This window comes from Orcinus orca, chromosome 6 (assembly GCF_937001465.1).
Source record: "Orcinus orca chromosome 6, mOrcOrc1.1, whole genome shotgun sequence".
Taxonomy (NCBI): domain Eukaryota; kingdom Metazoa; phylum Chordata; class Mammalia; order Artiodactyla; family Delphinidae; genus Orcinus; species Orcinus orca.
Window position 1 is genome coordinate 61,318,442 of NC_064564.1, and position 16,672 is coordinate 61,335,113.

Sequence of the window (16,672 nt, forward strand, 5' to 3'; positions counted from 1 at the left end):
CTGGGCTTTTGTTTGTTGGAAGATTTTTAATCATACTTTCAATTTCAGTGCTTGTGATTGGTCTGTTCATATTTTCTATTTCTTCCTGATTCAGTCTTGGCAGGTTGTGCATTTCTACGAATTTGTGCATTTCTTCCAGGATGTGCATTTTATTGGCATAGAGTTGCTTGTAGTAATCTCTCATGATCTTTTGTATTTCTGCAGTGTCAGATGTTACTTCTCCTTTTTCATTTCTAATTCTATTGACTTGAGTCTTCTCCCTTTTTTTCTTGATGAGTCTGGCTAATGGTTTATCAATTTTGTTTATCTTCTCAAAGAACCAGCTTTTAGTTTTATTGATCTTTGCTATAGTTTCCTTCATTTCTTTTTCATTTATTTCTGATCTGATTTTTATGATTTCTTTCCTTCTGCTAACTTTGGGTTTTGTTTGTTTTTTGTTTTTTGTTTTTTTTGGTTCTTCTTTCTCTAATTGCTTTAGGTGCAAGGTTAGGTTGTTTATTTGAGATGTTTCCTGTTTCTTAAGGTGTGCTTGTATTGCTATAAACCTTCCTCTTAGAACTGCTTCTGCTGCATCCCATAGGTTTTGGGTCATCATGTCTCCATTGTCATTTGTTTCTAGGTATTTTTAAATTTACTCTTTGATTTCTTCAGTGATCACTTCGTTATTAAGTAGTGTAATGTTTAGCCTCCATGTGTTGGTATTTTTTACAGATCTTTTCCTGTAATTGATGTCTAGTCTCATGGCATTGTGGTCGGAAAAGATACTTGATACAATTTCAATTTTCTTAAATTTACCAAGGCTTGATTTGTGACCCAAGATACGATCTATCCTGGAGAATGTTCCATGAGCACTTGAGAAAAATGTGTATTCTGTTGTTTTTGGATGGAGTGTCCTATAAATATCAATTAAGTCCATCTTGTTTAATGTATCATTTAAAGCTTGTGTTTCCTTATTTATTTTCATTTTGGGTGATCTGTCCATTGGTGAAAGTGGGGTGTTAAAGTCCCCTACTGTGAATGTGTTACTGTCGATTTCCCCTTTTATGGCTGTTAGTATTTGCCTTATGTATTGAGGTGCTCCTATGTTGGGTGCATAAATATTTACAATTGTTATATCTTCTTTTTGCGTCAGTCCCTTGATCATTATGTAGTGTCCTTCTTTGTCTCTTCTAATATTCTTTATTTTAAATTCTATTTTGTCTGATATGAGAATTGCTACTCCAGCTTTCTTTTGGTTTCCATTTGCATGGAATATCTTTTTCCATCCCCTTACTTTCAGTCTGTATGTGTCCCTAGGTCTGAAGTGGGTCTCTTGTAGACAGCAAATATATGGGTCTTATTTTTGTATCCATTCAGCCAATCTGTGTCTTTTGGTGGGAGCATTTAGTCCATTTACATTTAAGGTAATTATCGATATGTATGTTCGTATTCCCATTTTCTAAATTGTTTTGGGTTTGTTATTGTAGGTCTTTTCCTTCTCTTGTGTTTGTTGCCTAGAGAAGTTCCTTTAGCATTTGTTGTAAACCTGGTTTTGTGGTGCTGAATTCTCTCAGCTTTTGCTTGTCTGTAAAGGTTTTAATTTCTCCATCAAATCTGAATGAGATCCTTGCTGGGTAGAGTAATGTTGGTTGCAGGTTTTTGTCCTTCATCACTTTCAGCATGTCCTGCCACTCCCTTCTGGCTTGCAGAGTTTCTGCTGAGAGATCAGCTGTTAACCTTATGGGGATTCCCTTTTGTGTTATTTGTTGTTTTTTCCTTGCTGCTTTTAATATGCTTTCTTTGTATTTAATTTTTGACAGTTTGATTAATGTGTGTCTTGGCGTATTTCTCCTTGGCTTTATCCTGTATGGGACTCTCTGTGCTTCCTGGACTTGATTAACTATTTCCTTTCCCATATTAGGAAGTTTTCATCTATAATCTCTTCAAATATTTTCTCAGTCCCTTTCTTTTCCTCTTCGTCTTCTGGAACCCCTATAATTCGAATGTTGGTGCATTTAATGTCGTCCCAGAGGTCTCTGAGACTGTCCTCAGTTCTTTTCATTCTTTTTTCTTTATTCTGCTCTGCAGTAGTTATTTCCACTATTTTATCTTCCAGGTACCCTAATCGTCCTTCTGCCTCAGTTATTCTGCTACTCTGATCCCATCTAGAGTATTTTTAATTTCATTTATTGTGTTGTTCATCGTTGTTTGTTTCATCTTTAGTTCTTCCAGGTCCTTGTTAAATGTTTCTTGCATTTTGTCCATTCTATTTCCAACATTTTGGGTCATCTTTACTATCATTATTCTGAATTCTTTTTCAGGAGACCTCCTACTTCCTCTTCATTTGTTAGGTCTGGTGGGTTTTTGCCTTGCTCCTTCATCTGCTGTGTGTTTCTCTGTCTTCTTATTTTGCTTAACTTACTGTGTTTGGGGTCTCCTTTTTGCAGGCTGCAGGTTCGTAGTTCCCGTTGTTTTTGGTGTCTGTCCCCAGTGGCTAAGGTTGGTTCAGTGGGTTGTGTAGGCTTCCTGGTGGAGGCGACAAGTGCCTGTGTTCTGGTTGATGAGGCTGGATCTTGTCTTTCTGGTGGGCAGGTCCACATGTGGTGGTGTGTTTTCGGGTGTCTGTGGCCTTATTATGATTTTAGGCAGCCTCTCTGCTAATGGGTGGGGTTGTGTTCCTGTCTTGCTAGTTGTTTGGCATAGGATGTCCAGCACTGTAGCTTGCTGGTCATTGAGTGAAGCTGGGTGCTGGTGTTGAGATGGAGGTCTCTGGGAGATTTTTGCTGTTTGATATTATGTGCACCTGGGAGGCCTCTTGTGGACCAGTGTCCTGAAGTTGGCTCTCCCACCTCAGAGGCACAGCACTGACTCCTGGCTGCAGCACCAAGAGCCTTTCATCCACACGGCTCAGAATAAAAGGGAGAAAAAGTAGAAAGAAAGAATTAGTAGAAGAAGAAAGAAAGAAAGAAGAAAGAAGGGAGGGAGGGAGGAAGGAGGGAGGGAAGGAAGGAAAAAGAAAGAAGATAAATAAAGTAAGATAAAATATAATAAAGTTATTAAAATAATTATTAAGAAAAAAAGAAAAAAAACGGATGATAGAACCCTAGGACAAATGGTGGCAGCAAAGCTATACAGAGAAAATCTCAGAGAAGCATACACATATACATTCACAAAAAGAGGAAAAGGGAAAAAAAATCATAAATCTTGCTCTCAAACCCCACCTCTTTAATTTGGGATGACTCGTTGTCTATTCATGTATTTCACAGATGCAGGGTACATCAAGTTGATTGTGGAGCTTTAATCCGCTGCTTCTGAGGCTGCTGGGAGAGATTTTCCTTTCTCTTCTTTGTTCTCACAGCTCCAGCTCCGAGGGCTCAGCTTTGGATTTGGCCCCGCCTCTGCGTGTAGGTCGCTGGAGGGCGTCTGGTCTTCGCTCAGACAGGACGGGGTTAAAGGAGCCGCTGATTCGCGGGCTCTGGCGCACTCAGGCCGGGGAGAGGGAGGGGCACGTAGTGCGTGGCGAGCCTGCAGCGGCAGAGGCCGACATGACGTTGCACCAGCCTGAGGCGCGCCGTGCGTTCTCCCGGGGAGTTGGATCCCGGGATCCCGGGACCCTGGCAGTGGCGGGCTGCACAGGCTCCCCAGGAGGGAGGTATGGAGCGTGACCTGTGCTCGCACACAGGCTTCTTGGTGGCGGCAGCAACAGCCTTAGCATCTCATGCCCGTGTCTGGAGTCTGCGCTTTTAGCCGCGGCTCGCGCCCGTCTCCAGAGCTCCTTTAAGCAGCGCTCTTAATCCCCTCTCCTTGCGCACCAGGAACCAAAGAGGGAAGAAAAAGTTTCTTGCCTTTTCGGCAGGTCCAGACTTTTCCCCGGGCTCCCTTCCAGCTAGCCGTGGCACACTAACCCCCTGCAGGCTGTGTTCACGCCGCCAACCCCAGTCCTCTCCCTGCGCTCCGACCGAAGCCTCAGCTCCCAGCCCCGCCCGCCCCGGCGGGTGAGCAGACAAGCCTCTCGGGCTGGTGAGTGCCGCTCGGCCCTGATCCTCTGTGCCGGAATCTCTCTGCTTTACCCTCCGCACCCTTTTTGCTGTGCTCTCCTCTGCGGTTCCGAAGCTTTCCCCCTCCGCTACCCGCAGTCTCCGCCCGCGAAGGGGCTTCCTAGTGTGTGGAAACTTTTCCTCCTTCACAGCTCCCTCCCACTGGTGCAGGTCCCGTCCCTATCCTTTTGTCTCTGTTTTTTCTTTTGCCCTACCCAGGTACGTGGGGACTTTCTTGCCTTTTGGGAGGTCTGAGGTCTTCTGCCAGCATTCAGTAGGTGTTTTGTAGGAGTTGTTCCATGTGTAGATGCATTTCTGGTGTATCTGTGGGAAGGAAGGTGATCTCCGCATCTTACTCTTCCGCCATCTTCCCGGAAGCCCGAGATATTTTTAAAGCAGAGTAAGATTATGGGTGAGGCTCTCTGGTGACCTAAAATTTTGAACATAATTTGTATGTAAACAAGAGTTACTTTTCCTTGACTCTATCACCACCCTCCAACCTTTATTCTGCCTTTTTCCTCCCTTTTTCATCAAAATTCAAAAGAGAAAACCTTATATTTGATGAACTATAATTCTTTAAGTTACCATTTATCACTCAAAGTGTTCAACTTTTAATCTCAATATTCTGCTTAAATGTCTCTTACTAAAGGCAATAGTGAAGGCCAAAATTTTGTTGTCATCATCTTGGAACACTCTGAAGAACATTTTGCATTGCTGACGCCATTTGTTCTTGGCTCCTTCCTCCTTTAAACTTGAGAAATGTCTATCAAGTTTCTCAACCAATTTTGCTTATTACATTTTTGCTGCCTTTTCCAGCAATGTTGATGTTCCCCTAAGTATCCATTATTGATTATCACTTTTGTGTCCTCCTTTTCTCCCATGCTTCATTTATCACTAAAACACTGATAAATCCCAAATCTGTAGCTCCAGTTTATAACTTTCTCCTGAACTCCAGGTCTACATGTCCAGTAGATTATTAGAACTACCCACAAAGAGATGCTACAGGATTCTAAAACTCATTTAAAATTTTACTTTTCATATTTCAATTTCAGATTGCTTTGTTAAGGTCATCAGAACCCTACTCCAAAATCTTCTCTGCCTTATCTTCACATTGCTCACTAATGATAAAAGTCTTGCTGTTATCAAGCCCTTCAAATCTGATTTTAAACCATGTTCAAATATTGGTCGTATCTCTTTCCACCACATGCTCAGACCCTAGCTACATAGAATGCATCGCCATCCATGTTGTTGCATAAGCTACTTTTCCCTATTGTAATATGTATTCACCCCCAGTTAAATCCTCCTTTGACTCTCCCTGGATGCACTGGCCACTCTAACTAGTGATTTGACAGCCTATATATTTACTTTAACATGCATTTTTTTCTACTAAAATTATTTGTTGTTCTTTTGAGAAAAGTCAGTGTAAATGCTGGGACATTTCTATTAATTTCAAACAGAACTTAGATGTGGTAGTAGGCATAAAATGGAACTACTTCACAAGAAGAGTTTCTGTTGAACAGAAGGATATAAAAATTATAAATTTGTATGTATTTCTTAGTGTAGCCTAACATATAGAATTTTTTTTAAAAGATGGAGCTAAAAGGAAGAAAAGACAAACTTAAATCATGGTGGGGGGGTGTACAACATGCATCTTCCAGTATCTGAATGAACAACATGATTAACACATTTAATATAATTTATGGTTATAGAACAATGCACTTAATTGCAGAATGTATATCATTTTCAAGGACACACAGAACATTTATAAAAATTAATCAGATGCTGAATCATAAAGCAAGTTTCAATATTTTATAGAGGATTGGTATCATGTTGAGTTAAGTGCTTTGTGCGTAAGTTATTTGAATCAGAAAATCTCCAGATATTAGGAAAATTAAAATATACGTTTTTGCAATACTTCTTCAGTAAAAAATCAACTTTAAAATACTTAGAAATGAATAAAAATTAAACTGCCATATTAAAAAAAACTAAAACCAATGTTACAGTGAAGTGTACTTCAAATACACATATAAGAAAAGAATAAGGCAGAAAATCGATTATAAGCATCCATGTCAAACTGAGGGAAAACAGCACATTTAACTCGAAGACAGAAGGAGAGAAATAATAAAAATCAGGAGGTAATAGAATGAAAAAATATTGTACATTGTACCAAACATACAATAGAGAGGATTAACAAAACTAAAATTGGTTCTTTGAATAACCTAATAAAAGTGGTAGATATTGATGTTACTGACCAAGTTAAAAAAAGAGAGGTGTCAATACTAATATCAGGAATAGAAGTTTCTACAAATCCTGAAGATACGAAAAAGATGTTGAAAGGATGTTGGAACTAACTTTTTTAAAAAAAATAAAATTTTGCGTAAAGTAAATTTCTAGTAAAATATAACTTAACAAAACTGATGTGAGAAAGAATAAGACAATCTGAATAATTACATACCTATTAATGAGATGAATAATAAAAATTCCTGTTTAACTAAAACTCGTAGTAAATTGAAAATAGAGGGGATCTTTCTCATTATGATAAGGAATATCTACCAAACACCTACAACAAATAGTGAACTTAATGGTAAGTTTCCCTTGAGATCAAGAGAAGGGTGCCCAGGAACAGCTCTTCTGTTCATTGTTCTAGTAGTCCTAGTGAGTGCAGTGATTCAAAATGCATACACATTCACACACATGCCAGTGTGCATACCCCCAAGCATGCATTCATACATGTATACAGGCACATTTTTAAAGTTCAAAGATTTAAGTGGAATATATGAAACCATCATTGTTTGTGTATAATGTGAGAGTGCAGATAGTAAATTGAAAAGAATACACAGGTCAATTAAGATTGCTCAGTGTAAAGTCAATAGAAAGTCAATTGCATTTGTACATACAAGTGATAAATAGAAAACAGAAGTACCATGTTTAATAATATAAAAATATCAAATAGAAATGAATTTATTAAAAGGTGTGAAACCTCTATATAGAAAATTGTGCATTTTTGTGAAATAACACAAAATTAAAAGGCAATCCATGGAATGGGAGAAAATGTTTGCAAATTACATATATTTGATAAGGGATTAATATCCAGAATATAAAAAGAATAGTGAGAACTCTACAGTAAACAGATAACCCAACTAAAAATGAACAAAGGATTAAAGTAAACATTTCTCCAAGGAAGATAGACAAATGGCCAAGAGCCACATGAAAAATTGTTCACCATCATTAGCCTTTGGGGAAATGCAAATCAAAACCACAATGAGATACTATCACATTCACTGGCTATAATGGCCATATTTTTTAAGAGTGGAAAATGACAAGTCTTGGCGAGGATATGGAGAAATTGTCACATTTATTCATTGCTGGTAGGAATGTAAAATGGCATTCCCACTCTGGAATAGAGTTTGGCAGTTCCTCAAACAGTTAAACATAGAATTAACATATGACTCAGAAATTCTACTCCTACATATATGCCCAGGAGGACTAAAAACATATTTTCACACACAAAACCTGTCCACGGATGTTCATAGTGGCATGATTCATAATTGACCAAAAAAAAGTGAAAATAAGGAAAATTTATTCTTTGCTAATGAATAGATTAAAAAAATGTACTGTGTCCACTCAGTGGAATATTATTCAGCCATAAAAAGGTGGGAAACACTGCTATGTGCTACAACATAGATGGACCTTGAAAACATTTTGCTAAGTGAAATCAGATAGACAAAAACATCTACAAATTGTATGATTAATTTGTATGAATTGTCCAGAATAGGCATATGCAGAGTGTCAGATTAGAGGTTGCCAGGGGAAGTGGATAAGGGAGAAATGGGGTTGATCACTAATAGGTATAGGATTTCTTTTTCAGATTTTGGAAAAGTTCTGGAATTAATGGTGATGTTTACACAACATTGTGAACATAATACAAACCATTAAACTGTCCACTTTGAAACAGTAAATTTTATGTTATGTGGATTATATTTTTAAAATATGCAATAAACTCTTAAGGAAAAGGTAGAGGGTCCTGCTCTTCTATCCACATCAAGTTGTGGTAAGATATGATATAGACACATGTGATATAGACAAATAGTTAAATGGGATACATTGACATCTAGAAACACCCAAGTATCTATGGACACTTAATTTATGACAAAACTAGCATTGCAGAGCAGTGGCAAAAGCAAGGTATTTTCAGTAAGTTTTATTGGGTCAATTTGGAAAATAATAACATTTTACCACAAATCACACAGAGCAAAACATTAATTTCAGGTAGGTTTTTGGATTAGATGTGAGAGGCAGAAGAATCATACAATAACAAACTTTCAGAAGAAGATAGAGAAGAATATGTATATATGATCACTTCGTATAATACATGGGGCACAAAAAGAAAGACAGAGATGGTTACATTTGACTGCTATAAAACTAAGAATGAAGTTGCAACAAGAGGCATAATAAGTGAGTAAAAGGGTGAGCTGTGGAGTGGGAAATATATTTCACCAAGTATAACCAACAAAGGACTCATATCTAGAATATATAAAGCACTTCTACAAATTAATAAGGAGAAGACAACCCACATTAAATGGACAAGAAAATTGAAAAGTATCTCCTTAAATAAAAAAATATATATTTGTATGAATTATGTATATATATATGACAAAAATATGAAAATACACTAAAACACATTAATAAAAAAATGACAATTAAAAGTATAATTATACTACACAGTAAACTGATGGCTAAAGCTAAGCAGAATATAAATATATTCTGGTGAATTTGTGCAACAATGGCAACTTTGATAACACTATTCAGCAGTGTCTGCTAAAATAGAACATATGTACTCTAGTAAATTACTTCTAGGAAATAGCCAAGAAAAATATGTGTGCATGTATAAATGGATGCTTATAATAGAATTATTCATGATAACTAGAAAGTAGAAACAATCCGTATCTGTCAATAGAGGATTGAATATATAAATCACGTAATATCTATCCAATGGAATTCTATAGAAATGAAAAATAATTATAGTTACAAGCAACAAGATGAATGAATCACACGTACATGTTGAGGGAAAGAAACTAAATAAAGATGAAAATACAGTGTATGATTTCAATTGTATAAAGGTCAAAACTAAGGCAAAACTATAGGATGAACAAAAAATCTGGAAACAGACAAATACATATATATAGTTTTTATATAATAGTTTATCATGATTACATTATACAGTATGTTCAATGACATTACATGACATGTCCAAAGGATTGTCCCTCTGTGGTAACACATAGTCAATATGCCATGCAAAATTTTGATGAATACGTGACATTAGTGCTGCATTTCCACAGTCATGGCGTATGCATCTGTGTTGCCTCAACTGGTTTGCATTTTATTCAAACCTGTGCTTTAGCATAACCCACAAGAAGTAATCAAGTGAGTTTAAACTATATGTATTTACGTATGTGTATGCATACTGTGTGTGTATATGTCATTCATATATATAGTTTGTGTGTATGTCGTGTATATACATGTGTGTATACACACACACACATACACACAAATGCACACATAGTGACAGACCAAGTGGGCCTCTCTGTGTTAGTTGTGTTCTAGTTCTTGATCTGAGTGTTGATTACATGAGCATTCAGTTTGTGATAATTTATTGAGCTATATACATTTGTACTTTTACAAGTTTCTTGTGTGATTTGTAACTCACAATAAAGAAATAACCTAAAATGTGAAAAGGAAAGAAAAATACCAAACATTTTCTTTGACTCTCATGAGAAGAACTAAAATCCAGAGACAGAGGCTTTGTACCTTTGAAGCCAGGCTCTCTCATAATACAACAAAATCCACTGCTTGCTCCTCTCAAGTGAACCACTGGTCTCCAGTGATTCTAAGCCCTAGAGAAAGAATTTTAATAGATTCGTTCTGGCCAATTTGTTACCAATTAGTGGTCCAGCATTATGTATGCAATTCTGGCCAGATAACCTAATTTGAATGCTGTGGCAATAAGAAGCAGACACATATTTATCGACACAGAAAACTGTATACACATAGTATCAGATTTTCAGATTTATTGTTATTCTTCATTCTCTTTTATAGAAAAATAGTTTTTTCAATACTGGTACAATATATAATTTCAAATTAATTCCCAAGGTAAAAGGAAAAGGTGATAATCATATGTTTAAAAAATAATTTCCTTTATTTTATAGAATAATGGTTAGAAGTTCAATATTTCTGCTAAAACACAGAGGCAGTCAGGCATATTTACAAAAGGCCTCACAATGTTTGCCATTGTCTTTACACAAGACAACATTTATAAAACCTTTGCATCCCACAGCAGGTGCTAGGTCTTCTTTTGGGAATTTGTGCTGTTCAGATACTGCCTTCATTTGAACTTCAAACACCTTAAAAACATAGAGGCTGCATTTTAATATAATTTGGAAATTAAAGCCCTTTTATTTTTGTCATTATAATATCTTACATGGATTTACTTTCCAAAAATGAATCAAAGTCGAAACTAATGACTGTCTGATACCAACAAAGGCAGAAAAATGGTAAAACGTTTTTAAAAATGAAGCTTTGGTGTTCCTAGCTCATAAGAAAAATAAATGCATGTAATAAGTATTTGGAGATTTCAAGTATATTTAGTAATAGTCTACCTTCTTTTGAGAATCTAAAGAATTAAACTGAATAATTATGGTCACCTGAATAGTTGGAAACATTTTCAAGATCTAGACTGTATTTTCTTTGTCTTTGTTTATTTAATGGCACATTATGAGATTAAATAAACACTACAATTTAAGTGAAAAACATATTTTCACCTAGAAAAATGGTTTCCTAAGGTATTTTCATCAGTCTACAATATTTATAAATGTAAACGTTATAGAATTATAAAAATTGTGTATCTATTTTTAAAACAAGAAAACTAAAGTAACTTTTTTTCACTCTATTTTTCTAATTAGGCTTGGACTCCTGGATCATCCAGTGACTTCAAAATTCTGGTAAGACACTTTTTTTTTTATAGTACTGTCAATATTTTCATTCTTTTGCCACAAATTTTGGGAGGTTATCTTTCTTTTTATCTCAGGCTTAATCCTTTTTCTTATTTCTCCCCTCATTTCCATCCCCTGAGGTTGAATCTCCTAAAGCCAATAGTAGAAGGTCAATTACATCTTAACCCATATGGGATGATCTGTTAAGTCCAGATACTTCTTGAAGATTCAACTTCATGGGTCAGGAGAATATTCCAAGGAGGGGTAGCATTTGTTTCTTAAGGAAACAAAAATCACCACCGAAACAGTCTGAGATAGGAAAAATAATTATTCAGGTAAGATGCAGAGAGTATCAATTTGAAAATTTTTCTTTTAAAATAGATCAAATGCAACAGCAAAATAAAAATCACAGAGGAGCTGATAGCTGAATTTTTAAAAAGATTTTCATTTCTACAATGTTGATATTATAGTTTACATATTATGGAACTAGAAATACACTGAAGGCACTGCAGTTTTCAACATGAAAACTCTTAAAATTTGTATGGTATTTGCCTATATATTATAGGCATGGGGAAGCGAGATTGTTTAATTAAAAAGATGACTGGTTGAGGTAGAAGTTTTTCTATAAGTTGTATTTTCCCAAACATCAGCTTAATATATTCATCTTACACTCCACCCAGTCTCTTTTTTTTCCCTCCAAATATTATAGAAATGTTGCTCAAATTCATGTATTGGTTTCCTACTATGTTCTGAATATATGCAAGATTATAAAACATTCTTTACCTCATATTTTATCTTATTTAGTTTTTGTCAATAATACTCTGGTTTGGATTCTTATTCTTGTGTAATATGGGAGTCCACAATTTTCCTGATTTCTAGAGTCACCCTTTCTATAATACTCAGCTAAGAGTACTATGAAATTTCAACTAGATGCATTGCAGAAGTACAGTCTTATACATCATTCTTTACTAATAATTGGATATTGCTAGGTTAGAATGGGAGGGTGGTGAGAGTTCCACGTGTCTTTGTCATTGTGTATGACCTGTTGCTCCCAAATTCTTCTCAGGGTTTCCAAACTAGTATCTTCTGGTCATCTTATCATGACGTTTCTGTGCTACTTCAGGCCATATCCAGTGTATACCTTCTGCCAAACAGTAACAAAGCTGACACTATTCATTCCCATGAGGATGAGGGTTAACTTCCTATCCCTTTAGCACTTTATGCAAATAAAGAGCTTTGCTTAAGCATTTGATTTATTATGATGAAAATTGGGATACAGGATTTCATAATCTCAATGTTTCCTGGATTTTTCCCCATCCTAAACCTTCTCTTAGTTGCACATGTGGGATCTGGACATGCCTCCTGTAATTATCCTTTTTTTCTGAACTCTACCTGCCTAATTCATTTAAGCTGTCAGTGTGTTCTTGCAATTCTCATCATCACAGTTGTCTTCTGGGTATTCTTCTTCTAATTCATCTCATTCTAATCCATTTCATAAAACAGACAGATGATTGATCGAAAACAGCACTTATCCTCATAGTTTTATATGTTGCCATATTGCCTGTAAAGATTTTTTCCCCTGATCTGTTATATACGTGATAATTGAGTTCTGCCACACTTATTCAAAAGCAATCTTCCTTGAGCACATACCTAGAAACTCAAAGCTAAGTTCTTTCCTCTCATAGCCCCCATCGTCATTATGTCAACTTCTGTGAGCGGAGTGGTCTTCCTTGTCTGCCTATACATCCATATTCTATTCATCTCTCAAGGCCAAGTTCAACTCCAACTCCCATTTTCTCCTGAAATTCTTCATTGCTTTAAACATTGTGGTATGATTCCCCACCTCCCTGAACTCTTTATTTTCAGGATCACAAAGTTAGCGCTTTAACTTATACTGTCTTGTGTTCTAAGGTTCTTGTATTGCATGCATATTTTCTACTTAGCAATTTTGCAAGCTTGTTAAATGAGGTAGGAATGCCCTCTTGTGCCATTTATACAGCATACCTTACATATTGCTCTGTGTTTAGTAGTTCCTCAAGAAATATTTTCAATAGACTAACTTATTTAGTATCTCACGTGTACTCACTATACTATAAAGCTCAAACCTAACACTTAATTTCTATATTGTTTGCTTCTATCCAATTATGAGTTTTAGTAGGAATAAAATGACTCGAACATGGAGGGTGATTGATATATAATTCTGAATTTATTTCAGGTAATATTGATACAGTCTAGAAAACTGTGTTATTAAAGTACAATTCAGTGAAAAGAAAATAAATGTAAAATTCAAACTAGAATAGTATTGAAATGTAAATGATAATATGCAACTATTACAAAGTAAAAGAAATTGAAATATATTCTATTCATTATCATATAATCCTCAAGCTTAAAAAATAATATTTATTCTGGAACTAAATGCCAGCAATAAAAATTCACTTCCATATGAAGAGCTAATACAGTCCACGTTGAAGTTGAAAATATTTACAGAAAGCCTTATTGCAGCATTTTTCCACCTACATAAAATAATGTGTTTAATGCTTATGATTCACTGAATTTTTTATCTGGGTGTGCAATTGCAGCAGTCTGGTCCAATTCATAAATTTTATTTTCTGCACCTGGAGTTTGGACCTTTTAAGAGGTCAAGCTAATAACACATTCACAATTATGTACAGTTGAAGGGAATTAATATTTTTAAGGATTCACTGTGTATCAGGTGCTTTGCTAGGTGCTTTTTTAAGTGGATGTAGTCTCAGTTCTACCCTCCAATCATACTCTGAGGCATGCATTTTGTTCAGCATTTCAGAGCTGAGGAGACTAAGGGTCAGAGAGGTTAGTTAGTTCATCTACAATCACTTAGTCGTGATGCTGAGATTTCAGTCTATTTCTAGGATGCTGAAGACGTCACTGAGATGTCTTCCCGAAAAAAATTTACCCCAGTATGCTTTTAATAATATCCAGTTCTACATATATTGGAGTAGCACCCCTGGCTTGCAGTCCTTAAGAAAAGTGCATAAGTGGTTAACATGAGATTTAGTCTTTTGTACTTTATAGTTATTTGAGAAGATGAAAAGCCTGCTTGCTTTAAATCCAAGGGTGGGAAAATTGTCACAGTCTATGCCCAAGTTGTACATTTGCACGTATGTATTATATAATATGCATCTATCTTTTATATCATATCTATATCTATCATATATATATTTATATTTATACACATATATACATATTCATGTCATTAATAACCAAAACAGAATCTACGTAGTGGAAACCCACATAACCCTTCTGTAGTAAGACTATGGTGATTAATGGATGTTTCATTCACTCATTCGTGTACTCAGTTTTTTAATGCAAATTTTATGTAGGTTTGGCCATCCTATTTTTAAATAGTATTACAGACAACCTGCAGATTACATTCATGTGCTTAGTATTAGTCATGGAATTTCTTTCAAATGATATAAATTATTCAACTGAGTATTGCATTTTCTAAGAATTGAGTTCAGTCTCTAATATAGAGGGTTTAAAAATATTTTTTGGACATATACCAAAATATCCGTATGTTTTAAAGTAGTCCCTCATCAAGAATTAAATGTTTGGTGTTAAAATACTATGTGTTTTCTAAGGGTCTTAAGTTATATTTAAAAACTGAAGGGAACAGACCACACACATATGCCTACCTCATAGTTTTGAATTAGGAAACATACATAAATATTTTATTATTCTTCATTTATAGTTATTATAAAATATTGGCTATATTCCCCTGTTGTACAATATATCCTTATAGCTTATTTTATACCTGATAGTTTGTACCTCTTAATCTCCTACCCCTATATTGTCCCTCCCCCTTCCCTCTCCCCACTGGTGACTACTGGTTTGCTCTCTGTATCTGTGAGTCTGCTTCTTTTTTGTTATATTCACTAGTTTGCTATATATTTTAGATTCCACATATAAATGATATCATCTAGTATTTGTCTTCCTCTGATTTATTCCACTCAGCATAATACCTGTCAAGTCCATCCATGTTGCTTCAAATGGCAAAATTTCATTCATTTTTATGGCTGAGTAGTATTCCATTGTCAATGTATACCACAGCTTCTTTATCCATTCATCTGTTGATGGAAACTTAGGTTGCTTCCATATCTTCGCAATTATAAATAAAGCTGCTGTGAAAATTGGGGTGCATGTATCTTTTTGAATTAGTGTACTTTTTTTTTTTAATATATATCCAGGAGTGGAGTTGCTGGGTCATATGAGAGTTCTATTTTTAGTTTTTTGAGAAGCCTCCATACTGTTTTCTACAGTGCTTATACCAATTTACATTCCTACCATCAGTGTATGAGGGTTTCCTTTTCTCTACATGCTTGCCTACATTTGTTAAATGTGTTCTGTTTGCTGACAGCCATTCCAACAGCTGTGAGGTGATATCTCATTATGGTTTCGATTTACATTTCCCTGATGACTAGCAATGTTGAGCATCTTTTCATGTGCCTGTTAGCAATCTGCGTTTCCTTTTTGGAAAAATATCTATTTGGTTCTTGTACCCATTTTTTAATTGGGTTGTTTGTGTATGTCAACTATACTTCAATGAAAAAGTAAAAATTAAATAAATACTTTGTCAATTTTATGAAAATATACAGGTATTAAAATTATCTTCAGTGTTAGCTTACTATTGTGATGAAAATGGTCATGATGTGAACATAAATTATATGTTCAGGGACCAAAGAAAGGAATATCATACTCTCATCAATTCATTTATTCATCTCTCACATCTTATTGAGTAACTTATTTGTGCAAACAGTCTGATAGAAGTTAGGTAGTATAAAAATGATGTGATTGAGTTCAAGGACTGTCATTTTATGTGTTTTGTGTAATTGTGGTGCTTTTATTTATTTTTAAAATTGGTGTTGACTGAAGTTCTCAATGTTTGTTTTAGGCCTTTCATTTTTTCCCTTCACCTTGCTAGGATGCCAGGTTATGGGACAGTATGAGAGGCATCATTAGTGCCCATCAGTATTTGGGTTTCCTTTCATTCTTGAGTAACAGGGAAATGATGATATTTTCCCTCTACCTTACGGTGAGGTGGGGCCATGTGATTATTTCTGGGCAATGAAAACTGGAAGAGAAGTGTATCACTTTGGAGCAGAGGAGGTGAAAAGACCCTGTGTACTTTCTAGTCTCTCTCTGCCTCTACAGAAGAGACATCAGTTTGAGATAACAGAGCCACAGTAGTAAATCATCCTGTTCTCTGAGTCACCTGATGGAAGAAACCTGCTGTGGCAAGACTCCTAGTTCCAGAGCCAATGTATAAGAACAAGAAGTAAATTATTTGTTTTAAGCCACTGAGTTCTTGTTTTTCGTTTTGTTTTTGGTTTGTTACAGCAGCCTAAAACCTACTCAAACTAATCAAATGGTTCTTGTGAAAATGGGCATCATAGTATTTATGTAATTTTGAAATATGGAGTCAGGTTTCCAAAGGTATGTTTTGGCAATATTATTTTTGACTTTAAAATAGTTTTCTCCTGTCAGCAAATAATCTGAGGTACTACTTACGTGGTTGTCATAGCAGGTAACAAAGCTCCCAAAATAAAAGCCTTGGGAAAATCTGTACTAAAATATTTAATAAAAAACAGCTATTACTCACTTACCAAATATCTTTAGAATCAAACAACATGA

At 35.5% G+C, this 16,672-nt stretch overlaps 1 protein-coding gene across 23 annotated transcripts in view; it reads left to right on the plus strand.

Moving 5' to 3' along the window:
* Positions 1 to 16,672, plus strand: part of PTPRD (protein tyrosine phosphatase receptor type D) — a 2,143,853-nt gene that overhangs the window by 802,476 nt on the left and 1,324,705 nt on the right. For all 23 annotated transcript variants that reach the window (XM_049711289.1, XM_049711292.1, XM_049711307.1 and 20 more), the window contains exon 6: positions 10,976 to 11,014. The gene's annotated coding sequence lies outside the window, so the exon portion shown is untranslated. The remainder of the gene's footprint in view (positions 1 to 10,975; positions 11,015 to 16,672) is intronic.